The sequence below is a fragment of the Pseudophryne corroboree genome, chromosome 9, assembly GCF_028390025.1.
Source record: "Pseudophryne corroboree isolate aPseCor3 chromosome 9, aPseCor3.hap2, whole genome shotgun sequence".
Lineage (NCBI taxonomy): Eukaryota > Metazoa > Chordata > Amphibia > Anura > Myobatrachidae > Pseudophryne > Pseudophryne corroboree.
In genome coordinates this window covers 465,828,461-465,840,688 of record NC_086452.1, presented here as the reverse complement: position 1 = coordinate 465,840,688, position 12,228 = coordinate 465,828,461, and positions in this window count along the sequence as shown.

Below are 12,228 nucleotides of genomic sequence, written 5' to 3'. Positions count from 1 at the left end.
GTCTGCCCCAGACACCGTCACCCAGTCGCTCTGGTCCGCACGCGTCCGTGGGTGAGTCTGTTCCGGAGCCATCCGCAGGGAGGTCTTCTTGGTGGCGTTCCACATCGTGTCCGTGATCCGGTCTCTCTGATCCTGCCGACTACGCCACGTGTGAGAGGTGCGGCTGCGTGTGGTGGTGCCTGCTGCCGTGCAGGTGTAGATTCGGTACTCACCAGGCGCCGCTCTCTCTCACCTTCAGGTACCGGAACCTTCAACGGACCTGGAAATCTTCAGTCGGATCCGGACACGGCGATTCCCTCTCGGAGCTGACCGGCGACTGAACTGAGGAGAGAATAGTTTACCTTAAAGGGGGTATCGACCCTTCTTCCACTGGAACAGGGGACACCCCAGGGGTGACCGCGACCTTCACCGGTTGGGTGAAAGGTCATCACTGGCACAAAGCCTCAGCCACCCAGATTTCACACACTCGCGCTCTCGCACGTAGTGTGATGAAAAGGATTCTCACGTCCGTGAGCAATCCCAACTCCGGCGCTCGGGGACAGACAAGGGACAGACGTACACGGATGCTACTCACCGTCACAAGTCTTGCACTCCGATCTTCTCCTCTTACAGGTCCCTGTAAGGAGGCAAAGAGAAACAGCCGTGCAGGGCCAAGAACTACCCTAGTGTGCGTCCGCTACACTAGCTACATAAACAGAGCCCTCAAACTAGCTCGTGTGAGTGGTGCAACACAACTATGCACAAACTTAAACAACACAGACACTTTGCCCTGCACGGTAACAACATACATCACAATATCGGAATACAAGATCACACGGTGCTGTCCCTTTAAATCCCTACCTACCGCTGGAAGGGGGTGGGCGCCGCACGGCCTACCCACCTCCTGTGCCTTCCCTTATGTGGGCCTCAGGCCTGCCTACCTGAATACCTCAGGGTGGCCTGGGCCTAGCGCCCAGTGCCACCTTTATTCACCTCGGGGGTCTTATTCACTGGGCCTAGCGCCCCCTAGCTGCACACAGGCCGGAGGCCTGACTTCACCCACGGGCCTAGCGCCCGCCTAACTTGTCGCCCTTTTGGTGACCTGGGCCTTGTGCCCAGGGTCACCTTATATATACCTACTGCCCAGAATACACTAGGGCCTAATGCCCTCTAATGCCCCACAGGCCTATTGCCTGATCTGCCCCTCGGGCCTAATGCCCGCCTACGGCGCCGTCGGGGTGGCTTGGGCCTAACGCCCAAACCACCGACTATGAAGATGACCCCCCAACCTCCTATCTGCGCAACAGGCCTAGTGCCCAAATTGTGCCCCCGGGCCTAATGCCCGTCCCTAGTGGTCGAGGGAGGAAAAGGGAGGGGGTGAAGTTGCCTCACTGAGGCCTCACCTGCTCCAGGGATCTCCAGCGCCCTCTTCTGCCGCTGACCCGTCCTGGCCAGCGGCGTCGCCTCCGCTGCTCCGCGTCCAGCCGCCGCTGGACATCTTCCTGCAGGAGCCCGACGTCTTCTGGCCTCTTCAGCGGCCGCCGTCTTCTTCTCCGCGCCGACCCTCTTCTCCAGGACCCGGCTTCTTTCTTCTTCGCGCTCTTCCGCGCGCGCGGTGTCGTCGGCTCCCGCCCGGCGTCTGACGTCAGACGCCGGGGGCGGGGCCTATGAAGCGGCGAGCGTCGATTGGCTCGCCGCGTCCCTCTCTGATTGGCTGCCGCTCCGGGAGCCGTGATTGGCTCCCAGAGGGCGCCAACATTTGAATCTTCGCGCAGCCTCCGGTCCGGTGCAGGGAAAAGGGTAATCCCTGCACCGGACACCCGCCGCCGCCACGCACCCAGCGCTGGGGACAGACAAGCTGCCCCAGCGCTGTCCCCAGGGCACATCTCTACACCAGAGGAGCCAATTACCAGGAAAGCTGCCACTGAGAACAGCCAATATGCTCGCTCGGCCCGAACCGGGAAGCCAAGTGATAGCACAGCAGCAGCGGGATACCACTTTGCTTCAGACTGGGACAGGCTCTGATCGGTACCAGTGGTCGGCAAGAGAAGTTTGATAAATTTGAGCACAAATATACATTTTTGCTTTCCAAATTTAGGGGTCTATTTACTAAGCCTTGGATGGATATAAAGTCACTGGAGATAAAGTACCAGCCAATCAGCTCCTAACTGTCATTTTTCAAACACAGCCTGTGGCACGGCAGTTAGGAGCTGATTGGCTGGTACTTTATCTCTCTTCACTTTATCTCCACCCAAGGCTTAGTAAATAGACCTCTTAGTCTAATGTATCTCATCACGCCCACGTTACAAATGGTGATGAATAGGGTACTCAAGGTGTAAGCAAATATTCCCCATATATGTACTATCATTTGCTAGATAAATTCTATAATAGAGTCTAAATAGCACTTATCCTTACAGGGCTCACAGCCGGCTTGTCCATTACACACCCTAAGCTTCTGCCTAGGGCCCAGTGGGCACTGAGGGGCCGGCTTATTCCTACCTATTTGTGTTATTTTTTTTTACAAATGGACAGGCGAAGGCCCTCAAATCAATACAGTATCTTTCCCAGGTCCTCATGTGGGATTCCATCAGGTTCTGGCCCACAGTGTGCTCATCTGTGAGTGACGGGCATGTGCAACTTTCTGTCTGCCATTACTACTGCACCATCTGAGTGAGAAATGCCATACGCAAAACTGGTGCCCATCCGTGGGTGCTTCATAGTCTAAGGACTGTATGCACCCATGGCCTGGATATTGGAGACCCTGCAGTAAAGGTAAGTGCTATATACACTGTATTATAGGGGGTACATAGCAAATGATTGTTCCTATGCCGATACACACTGGTGAACACTAATACAGTCACCTGACAATATCCATTCATAATATAATTACCAGCAGAGAAGCCGGTGATGAAATTATAATCTCCATCTTCTCACATGACTACCATTGCCGTCTGCTTATGTGATAACAATCATTGCAGCTAAATTCTACAGATGTGACGGAAATGCGTACGGCTCTATGTCACCTTAACTGGTGTGAGCTCGGTTCTGGTGCATGCGCAATTCAAAAGCATGCAGGATACACAAACAGGCGTTCAACACGGGCTCAGGTCTGTTGACATCAATGTAGTGATGGCCATTGACTATCAATGTTTATCAACCACAGATGGCTTGCCACCAATGGTCAATGGTTTTGCCTTCGAAGGTGAAGATTTGATGGTTCTCCACCATCAATGGCAGAGAGCAATGGTTTTCTTTTTACCCCTGTCGCAGGCAGGATGGAGCTTAGCTCCACCCCTAACACAACCCACAAAACCCTGCTTTCCTCACTGGTTGGCCCGCCATGTCCCATTTCTAGCCGCTACACTCATGACTGTCAATTGTGTAAACCATCGATGGTTACTTGTCATTGGAATCTTGCCATCGATGTAAAAGACCCATTGACTGCCATTCCTAGGTGGGTCAATGGTCTGTCCTCCCTGAATGCAAACTTAACATGTCTAAGACTGAGCTGATCATCTTCCCACCTTCCCACATAACCTCATCTCCCAATTTCTCATAGTTTATTGATGGCACTACTATCACCTCTAGCCCCCAAGTGCTCTGTCTTGGAGTAATCCTTGACTCCTTCCTCTCCTTCAAACCACACATTCAGCACCTCTCACAGTCCTACCACTTGCATCTAAAAAACATTTCCAGGATCAGACCCTTTCTCACCCAGGATGCCACCAAGACCAATATCCACTCACTGGTCATCTCCAGACTGAACTACTGTAATCTCCTCCTGACTGGCATTCCTGACACATTCCTCTCTCCACTCCAATCTATCCTCAATGCTGCTGCCCGGCTCATCTTCCTCACCAAACGCACTACGTCCACCTCTCCTCTCTTACTAGCCCTTCACTGGCTTCCCTTCCCTTTCAGAATCCATTTCAAGCTTCTCACACTCGCTTACAAAGCTCTCACCCACTCCTCTCCCATCTACATCTCTGACCTTATCTCCCTTTACTCTCCCGCCAGTCCTCTTCTCTCTGCTAATGCACGCTGACTCTCCTGCCTACTGATCACCTCCTCCCACTCCTATCTCCAAGATTTCTAACGTGCTACTTCCTTTCTCTGGAATTCTCTACCTCTCCCCCTCAGACTCTCCACCTCTCTACAAAACTTCAAACAGGCCCTCAAGACCCACTTCTTCACCAAAACCAGCCAAATCTCATTCTAACCCTCTGTCCCACGCTCGGTCTACCCCATCTGTTCCACCCCTGTCTGTCTGCCCCTCCCCTTTAGAATGTAAGCTCTCACGAGCAGGGCCCTCTTCCCTCATGTACTTATCCTTCACTTACTTAAACATCCTTGACGTCACCTAATCCCACGGTTTCTGCCACCCTGATACTTATCTCAGTGTCATCTGCTGATGTAGCTATGTTTATTTAGCCTGTACTTGTCCTATATTGTCTTCGACTGTAAGTCACTACTGTCCTGTTTTGATTATTTGTTTATGTACTCTGTAATTGGGCGCTGTGGATCCCTCCTGGCACACTATAAATAAAGGATAATAATAAATAGCACTTTCTAACAACCACTTGTCTTACAGCCTCACGCTTCCCCTCCGGTGTCACCAGTATTATATGTTGCAGTGTTCCGGCACCAGGGCGTATATAGCCTAACAGAGAGAAAGTAATACAAAATTGATTTATCCTTTAAACAATCAACCATTCATAGAAATCTGACAGGTAAAGTATAAACACGCACCTGTGGCATGCTAGAGATTCGTCAGAGACAGGCTTACACGAGAGATGTCCATTAGACAGAATTGTAATTGAGACTCTCTTCTTTACAGCAGTGTCATGTTAGCTTGTGCTTTTAAATTGCTTTTACTATGTCAGACCAGATTAATAGAAAAGCAAGTGGGTAAACAATATTTACTGTTACACTATAATCGTCAGGAGGCCGTCTCTGCCTGCGTTCAATCCAAGTTACTGATGCTGCGGATTCTTAAAATAGCGCCATCGTCTATGCACAGCGTGGAGAAGGGGGGAAGGGGGGGTATCGTCTGCGGCTCAGACGATAATCCCGGAAATCAAATCACTAGTAGCCAGTTACATTATTAGGGCATGAGCCACAATGTGCCTCATGCCTCCGTGGTGCCACTAGGTCCTTGGGAATTGATAGGCTGGATACTGATTGCGCTGTTGTCACCAGCTACTAGTGAATTGATAAACTGCATTTGTCTCATGAATATTTTGTTAGGCCACAAATTAGCTGCCTATGAGTCTCAGCGCTGTCTCGCGTCCCCAGCGCACAATGATTTATGCAATTTAACTAACTATATAATTCATAAATAATCCCAGCACTGAACGATGCGGACGCACATGGACCAGTCTACAGTAAATGTGATATACGTCAGATCTGGAGGACATTGTAAAATACATTGGGGTCTTTTTTCTGTTGTTGTGTCCTGTTTTTTCTGAAGACTATTTTCTTTGAACTGTAATAATATGCCACAGTGCTCTGCTGTGCCAGACACCGGGGAAAACACAGCGCACATAAAACAGGGACATACATAAAACAGGGACATACATCAAACAAGGATATACATAAAAATAAGATTTTACTTACCGATAAATCTATTTCTCGTAGTCCGTAGTGGATGCTGGGACTCCATCAGGACCATGGGGAATAGCGGCTCCGCAGGAGACAGGGCACAAAATTTTAAAGTTTGACCACTAGGTGGTGTGTACTGGCTCCTCCCCCTATGACCCTCCTCCAAGCCTCAGTTAGGATACTGTGCCCGGACGAGCGTACACAATAAGGAAGGATTTTGAATCCCGGGTAAGACTCATACCAGCCACACCAATCACACCGTACAACTTGTGATCTGAACCCAGTTAACAGTATGACAAACGTAGGAGCCTCTGAACAGACGGCTCACAACAATAACAACCCGATTTTTTTGTAACAATAACTATGTACAAGTATTGCAGACAATCCGCACTTGGGATGGGCGCCCAGCATCCACTACGGACTACGAGAAATAGATTTATCGGTAAGTAAAATCTTATTTTCTCTGACGTCCTAGTGGATGCTGGGACTCCTTCAGGACCATGGGGATTATACCAAAGCTCCCAAACGGGCGGGAGAGTGCGGATGACTCTGCAGCACCGAATGAGAGAACTCCAGGTCCTCCTTAGCCAGGGTATCAAATTTGTAGAATTTTACAAACGTGTTCTCCCCTGACCACGTAGCTGCTCGGCAGAGTTGTAATGCCGAGACCCCTCGGGCAGCCGCCCAAGATGAGCCCACCTTCCTTGTGGAATGGGCCTTGACAGATTTAGGCTGTGGCAGGCCTGCCACAGAATGTGCAAGTTGAATTGTGCTACAAATCCAACGAGCAATCGTCTGCTTAGAAGCAGGAGCACCCAGCTTGTTGGGTGCATACAGTATAAACAGCGAGTCAGATTTTCTGACTCCAGCCGTCCTTGAAATATATATTTTCAATGCTCTGACAACGTCCAGCAACTTGGAATCCTCCAAATCGCTAGTAGCCGCAGGCACCACAATAGGCTGGTTCAGGTGAAACGCTGAAACCACCTTAGGCAGAAAGTGAGGACGCGTCCGCAGTTCTGCCCTGTCCGAATGGAAAATCAGATATGGGCTTTTATACGATAAAGCCGCCAATTCTGACACTCTCCTGGCTGAAGCCAGGGCCAGTAGCATGGTTACTTTCCATGTAAGATATTTCAAATCCACCGATTTGAGTGGCTCAAACCAATGGGATTTGAGAAAATCCAAAACTACATTAAGATCCCACGGTGCCACTGGGGGCACAACCGGGGGCTGTATATGTAGTACTCCTTTTACAAAAGTCTGGACTTCAGGAACTGAAGCCAATTCTTTCTGGAAGAAAATCGACAGGGCCGAAATTTGAACCTTAATGGACCCTAATTTGAGGCCCATAGACAGTCCTGTTTGCAGGAAATGTAGGAATCGACCCAGTTGAAATTCCTCCGTCGGGGCCTTCCTGGCCTCACACCACGCAACATATTTTCTCCAAATGCGGTGATAATGTTGTGCAGTCACCTCCTTCCTGGCTTTTACCAGTGTAGGAATGACCTCTTCCGGCATGCCTTTTTCCCTTAGGATTCGGCGTTCAACCGCCATGCCGTCAAACGCAGCCGCGGTAAGTCTTGGAATAGACACGGTCCCTGCTGAAGCAGGTCCCGTCTTAGAGGTAGAGGCCACGGATCTTCCGTGAGCATCTCCTGAAGTTCCGGGTACCAAGTTCTTCTTGGCCAATCCGGAGCCACGAGTATCGTTCTTACTCCCCTTTGCCGTATAATTCTCAGTACTTTTGGTATGAGAGGCAGAGGAGGAAACACATACACTGACTGGTACACCCATGGTGTTACCAGAGCGTCTACAGCTATTGCCTGAGGGTCTCTTGACCTGGCGCAATACCTGTCCAGTTTTTTGTTGAGGCGGGACGCCATCATGTCCACCATTGGTCTTTCCCAATGGACCACAATCATGTGGAAGACTTCTGGATGAAGTCCCCACTCTCCCGGGTGCAGATCGTGTCTGCTGAGGAAGTCTGCTTCCCAGTTGTCCACTCCCGGGATGAACACAGCTGACAGTGCTAACACATGATTTTCTGCCCAGCGGAGAATCCTTGCAGCTTCTGCCATTGCCCTCCTGCTTCTTGTGCCGCCCTGTCTGTTTACGTGGGCGACTGCCGTGATGTTGTCCGACTGAATCAACACCGGCTGACCCTGAAGCAGAGGTTTTGCCAGGCTTAGAGCATTGTAGATTGCTCTTAGCTCCAGTATATTTATGTGAAGAGACGTCTCCAGGCTTGACCACACGCCCTGGAAGTTTCTTCCCTGTGTGACCGCTCCCCAGCCTCTCAGGCTGGCATCCGTGGTCACTAGGACCCAGTTCTGTATGCCGAATCTGCGGCCCTCTAACAGATGAGCACTCTGCAACCACCATAGCAGAGACACTCTTGTCCTTGTGGACAATTTTATCCGCTGATGCATCTGCAGATGCGATCCGGACCATTTGTCCAGCAGATCCCACTGAAAAGTTCGTGCATGGAATCTGCCGAATGGAATCGCTTCGTAAGAAGCTACCATTTTTCCCAGGACTCTTGTGCATTGATGCACAGATACTTTTCCTGGTTTTAGGAGGTTCCTGACTAGATCGGATAACTCCCTGGCTTTCTCCTCCGGAAGAAATACCTTTTTCTGAACAGTGTCCAGAATCATCCCTAGGAACAACAGACGTGTCGTCGGGATCAGTTGGGATTTTGGAAAATTCAGAATCCACCCGTGTTGTTGGAGCACTACTTGGGTTAGTGCTACTCCGACCTCCAGCTGTTCTCTGGATCTTGCCCTTATCAGGAGATCGTCCAAGTAAGGGATAATTAAGACGCCTTCTCTTCGAAGAAGGATCATCATTTCGGCCATTACCTTGGTAAAGACCCGGGGTGCCGTGGACAATCCAAACGGCAGCGTCTGAAACTGATAATGACAGTTTTGGACCACGAACCTGAGGTACCCTTGGTGTGAAGGACAAATTGGAACATGAAGGTAAGCATCCTTGATGTCCAAGGACACCATAAAATCCCCTTCTTCCAGATTCGCTATCACTGCTCTGAGTGACTCCATCTTGAACTTGAATTTTTGTATGTACAGGTTCAGAGATTTTAGATTTAGAATCGGTCTTACCGAGCCGTCCAGCTTCGGTACCACAAATAGCGTGGAGTAATACCCCTGTCCCTGTTGTAGGAGGGGTACCTTGACTATCACCTGCTGAGAATACAGCTTGTGAATGGCCTCCAATACCGTCGCCCTGTCGGAGGGAGACGTTGGCAAAGCAGACCTTAGGAAACGGCGAGGAGGGGACTTCTCGAATTCCAACCTGTAACCCTGAGATACTACCTGCAGGATCCAGGGGTCCACCTGCGAGTGAGCCCACTGTGCGCTGAAATGTTTGAGGCGACCCCCCACCGCCCCTGAGTCTGCTTGTAAGGTCCCAGCGTCATGCTGACGCCTTTGTAGAAGCCGGGGAGGGCTTCTGCTCCTGGGAAGGAGCTGCTTGTTGCAGTCTCTTACCCTTTCCTTTGCCTCGGGGCAAATAGGAATGTCCTTTTGCTCGTTTGTTCTGATAGGAACGAAAGGACTGCGGCTGAAAAGCCTGCGGCTTTTTCTGCTGGGAGGTGACCTGGGGTAAAAAGGTGGATTTTCCGGCCGTTGCCGTGGCCACCAGATCCGATAGACCGACCCCAAATAATTCCTCCCCCTTATACGGCAATACTTCCATATGTCGTTTGGAATCCGCATCACCTGACCACTGGCGCGTCCATAAACTTCTTCTGGCAGATATGGACATCGCACTTACTCTTGATGCCAGAGTGCAAATATCTCTCTGTGCATCTCGCATATAAAGAAATGCATCCTTTAAATGCTCTATAGTCAGTAAAATACTGTCCCTATCCAGGGTATCAATATTTTCAGACAGTGACTCCGACCAAGCCACGCCAGCACTGCACATCCAGGCTGAGGCGATTGCTGGTCTCAGTATAACACCCGTATGTGTGTATATACTATTAATGTATTCTCCAGCCTCCTATCAGCTGGATCCTTGAGGGCGGCCGTATCAGGAGACGGTAACGCCACTTGCTTTGATAAGCGTGTGAGCGCCTTATCCACCCTAGGAGGTGTTTCCCAGCGCGCCCTAACCTCTGGCGGGAAAGGGTATAATGCCAATAACTTCTTTGAAATTAGCAGTTTTCTATCTGGGGTAACCCACGCTTCATCACACACTTCATTCAGTTCCTCTGATTCAGGAAAAACTATCGGTAGTTTTTTCACACCCCACATAATACCCCTTTTTGTGGTACTTGCAGTATCAGAGATATGCAAAGCCTCCTTCATTGCCGTGATCATATAACGTGTGGCCCTACTGGAAAATACGTTTGTTTCTTCACCGTCGACACTGGATTCAGTGTCAGTGTCTGGGTCTGTGTCGACCGACTGAGGTAAAGGGCGTTTTACAGCCCCTGACGGTGTCTGAGACGCCTGTACAGGTACTAACTGGTTTGCCGGCTGTCTCATGTCGTCAACCGACTTTTGTAGCGTGCTGACACTATCCCGTAATTCCATAAACAAAGCCATCCATTCTGGTGTCGACTCCCTAGGGGGTGACATCACCATTACAGGCAATTGCTCCGCCTCCACGCCAACATCGTCCTCATACATGTCGACACACACGTACCGACACACAGCAGACACACAGGGAATGCTCTGATAGAAGACAGGACCCCACTAGCCCTTTGGGGAGACAGAGGGAGAGTTTGCCAGCACACACCCAAGCGCTATAAATATATATAGGGACAACCTTAATAAGTGTGTTCCCTTTATAGCAGCTCAAATATTATATATATCGCCAATAAGTGCCCCCCCTCTCTGTTTTTACCCTGTTTCTGTAGTGCAGTGCAGGGGAGAGTCCTGGGAGCCTTCCTCGCAGCGGAGCTGGGCAGGAAAATGGCGCTGTGTGCTGAGGAGAATAGGCCCCGCCCCCTTTTCGGCGGGCTTCTTCTCCCGGTTTTTTTGGAACCTGGCAGGGGTTAAATACATCCATATAGCCCCAGGGGCTATATGTGATATATTTTAGCCAGAATAGGTATATTACATTGCTGCCCAGGGCGCCCCCCCCCAGCGCCCTGCACCCTCAGTGACCGCTGGTGTGAAGTGTGCGGAGAGCAATGGCGCACAGCTGCAGTGCTGTGCGCTACCTCATGATGGTGACCCATCCAGGCTGTACCTGTGATCGTCCCTCTGGAGCTAGTGTCCAGTAGCCTAAGAAGCAAATCCATCCTGCACGCAGGTGAGTTCACTTCTTCTCCCCTAAGTCCCTCGTTGCAGTGAGCCTGTTGCCAGCAGGACTCACTGAAAATAAAAAACCTAACAAACTTTTTCTAAGCAGCTCTTTAGGAGAGCCACCTAGATTGCACTTTGCTCGGACGGGCACAAAAACCTAACTGAGGCTTGGAGGAGGGTCATAGGGGGAGGAGCCAGTACACACCACCTAGTGGTCAAACTTTTAAATTTTGTGCCCTGTCTCCTGCGGAGCCGCTATTCCCCATGGTCCTGACGGAGTCCCAGCATCCACTAGGACGTCAGAGAAACAGGGCTGTACATACAGGGCTGCTGAGACTTCTGGAAGGTCAGGGTACTGGGGGCGTGGTCACAGGTGGAGGCGTGGCTATGGCATTGTCTTTTGGTTGTGTTATGTGTATATGTTGTGCTGTGCACCACCACTTAGCCTCAGCACACAACATACAAATGAGTTAACTAAGAGACAAGGGGAAAGGGCTATGGCCCCCTGCAGTCAGTTCAGAGACCTGGGCCCAGGTAGTCCTTACCTACCCCTGCCTTTCCCCCCTCCCCCCCCCCCGCACACATAAAATAGGGACATACAAGATACAGAAACATACATGCAGCCATGAGAACAATGGAACACATGCATTAGACATTAGAATAAGGAATAATGTTTCCAATTCACACAAAAAAAAAATCTCTTGGTATTAACTAAATACTATGCATTCATATATTGAAATAAATCGTCATTAGTGCTTAGTTTTTATAGATTATATATCTACATATATCATTGTAATTGAATATACTGGACTTCAGTTATGAAGTGCAAATCTTAAACTGCGGGGTGGAAAACTAGCTTTATAGGGGTATATTTACTAAAGGTAAATTTTGGTCGATTTCAGATGGATTTCAGAACGATTTCAATCGATGTTGGACTGCCAGGGTTAAAAACACACATTTACTAACACTTAAAAATTAATATTAAAAAATCATGGGCTAGTAAATGTGTGTTTTAATCCTGGAAACCTAACGTCGATTAACATGGATCTTAGATCGATCTAAAATTGACCAAAATCACCCTTTAGTAACTATTCCCCTGGATCTTCGGTTTGCAAAATGGCAGATATTACAGTAGGATCTTGGAGCTGGATGGGGCATTTCCAGGCGCCCTACAAGCAATGCCGTAAAAAGCTTCAATCCTAAAAAAGTGTCACACGTAATAAAGACGGTCCTGACATCTTCTCGCGCTAATGATTCGTTTAAGCTGCAATGTGTCACAATCCGGGTATCTGGACGCCATTACTTACCCTTCAGATGCCTCCTAAGGCTGGCTCAGCGTTCCAGGACCGGATCCCGCTTTTCCTGAGTTTCC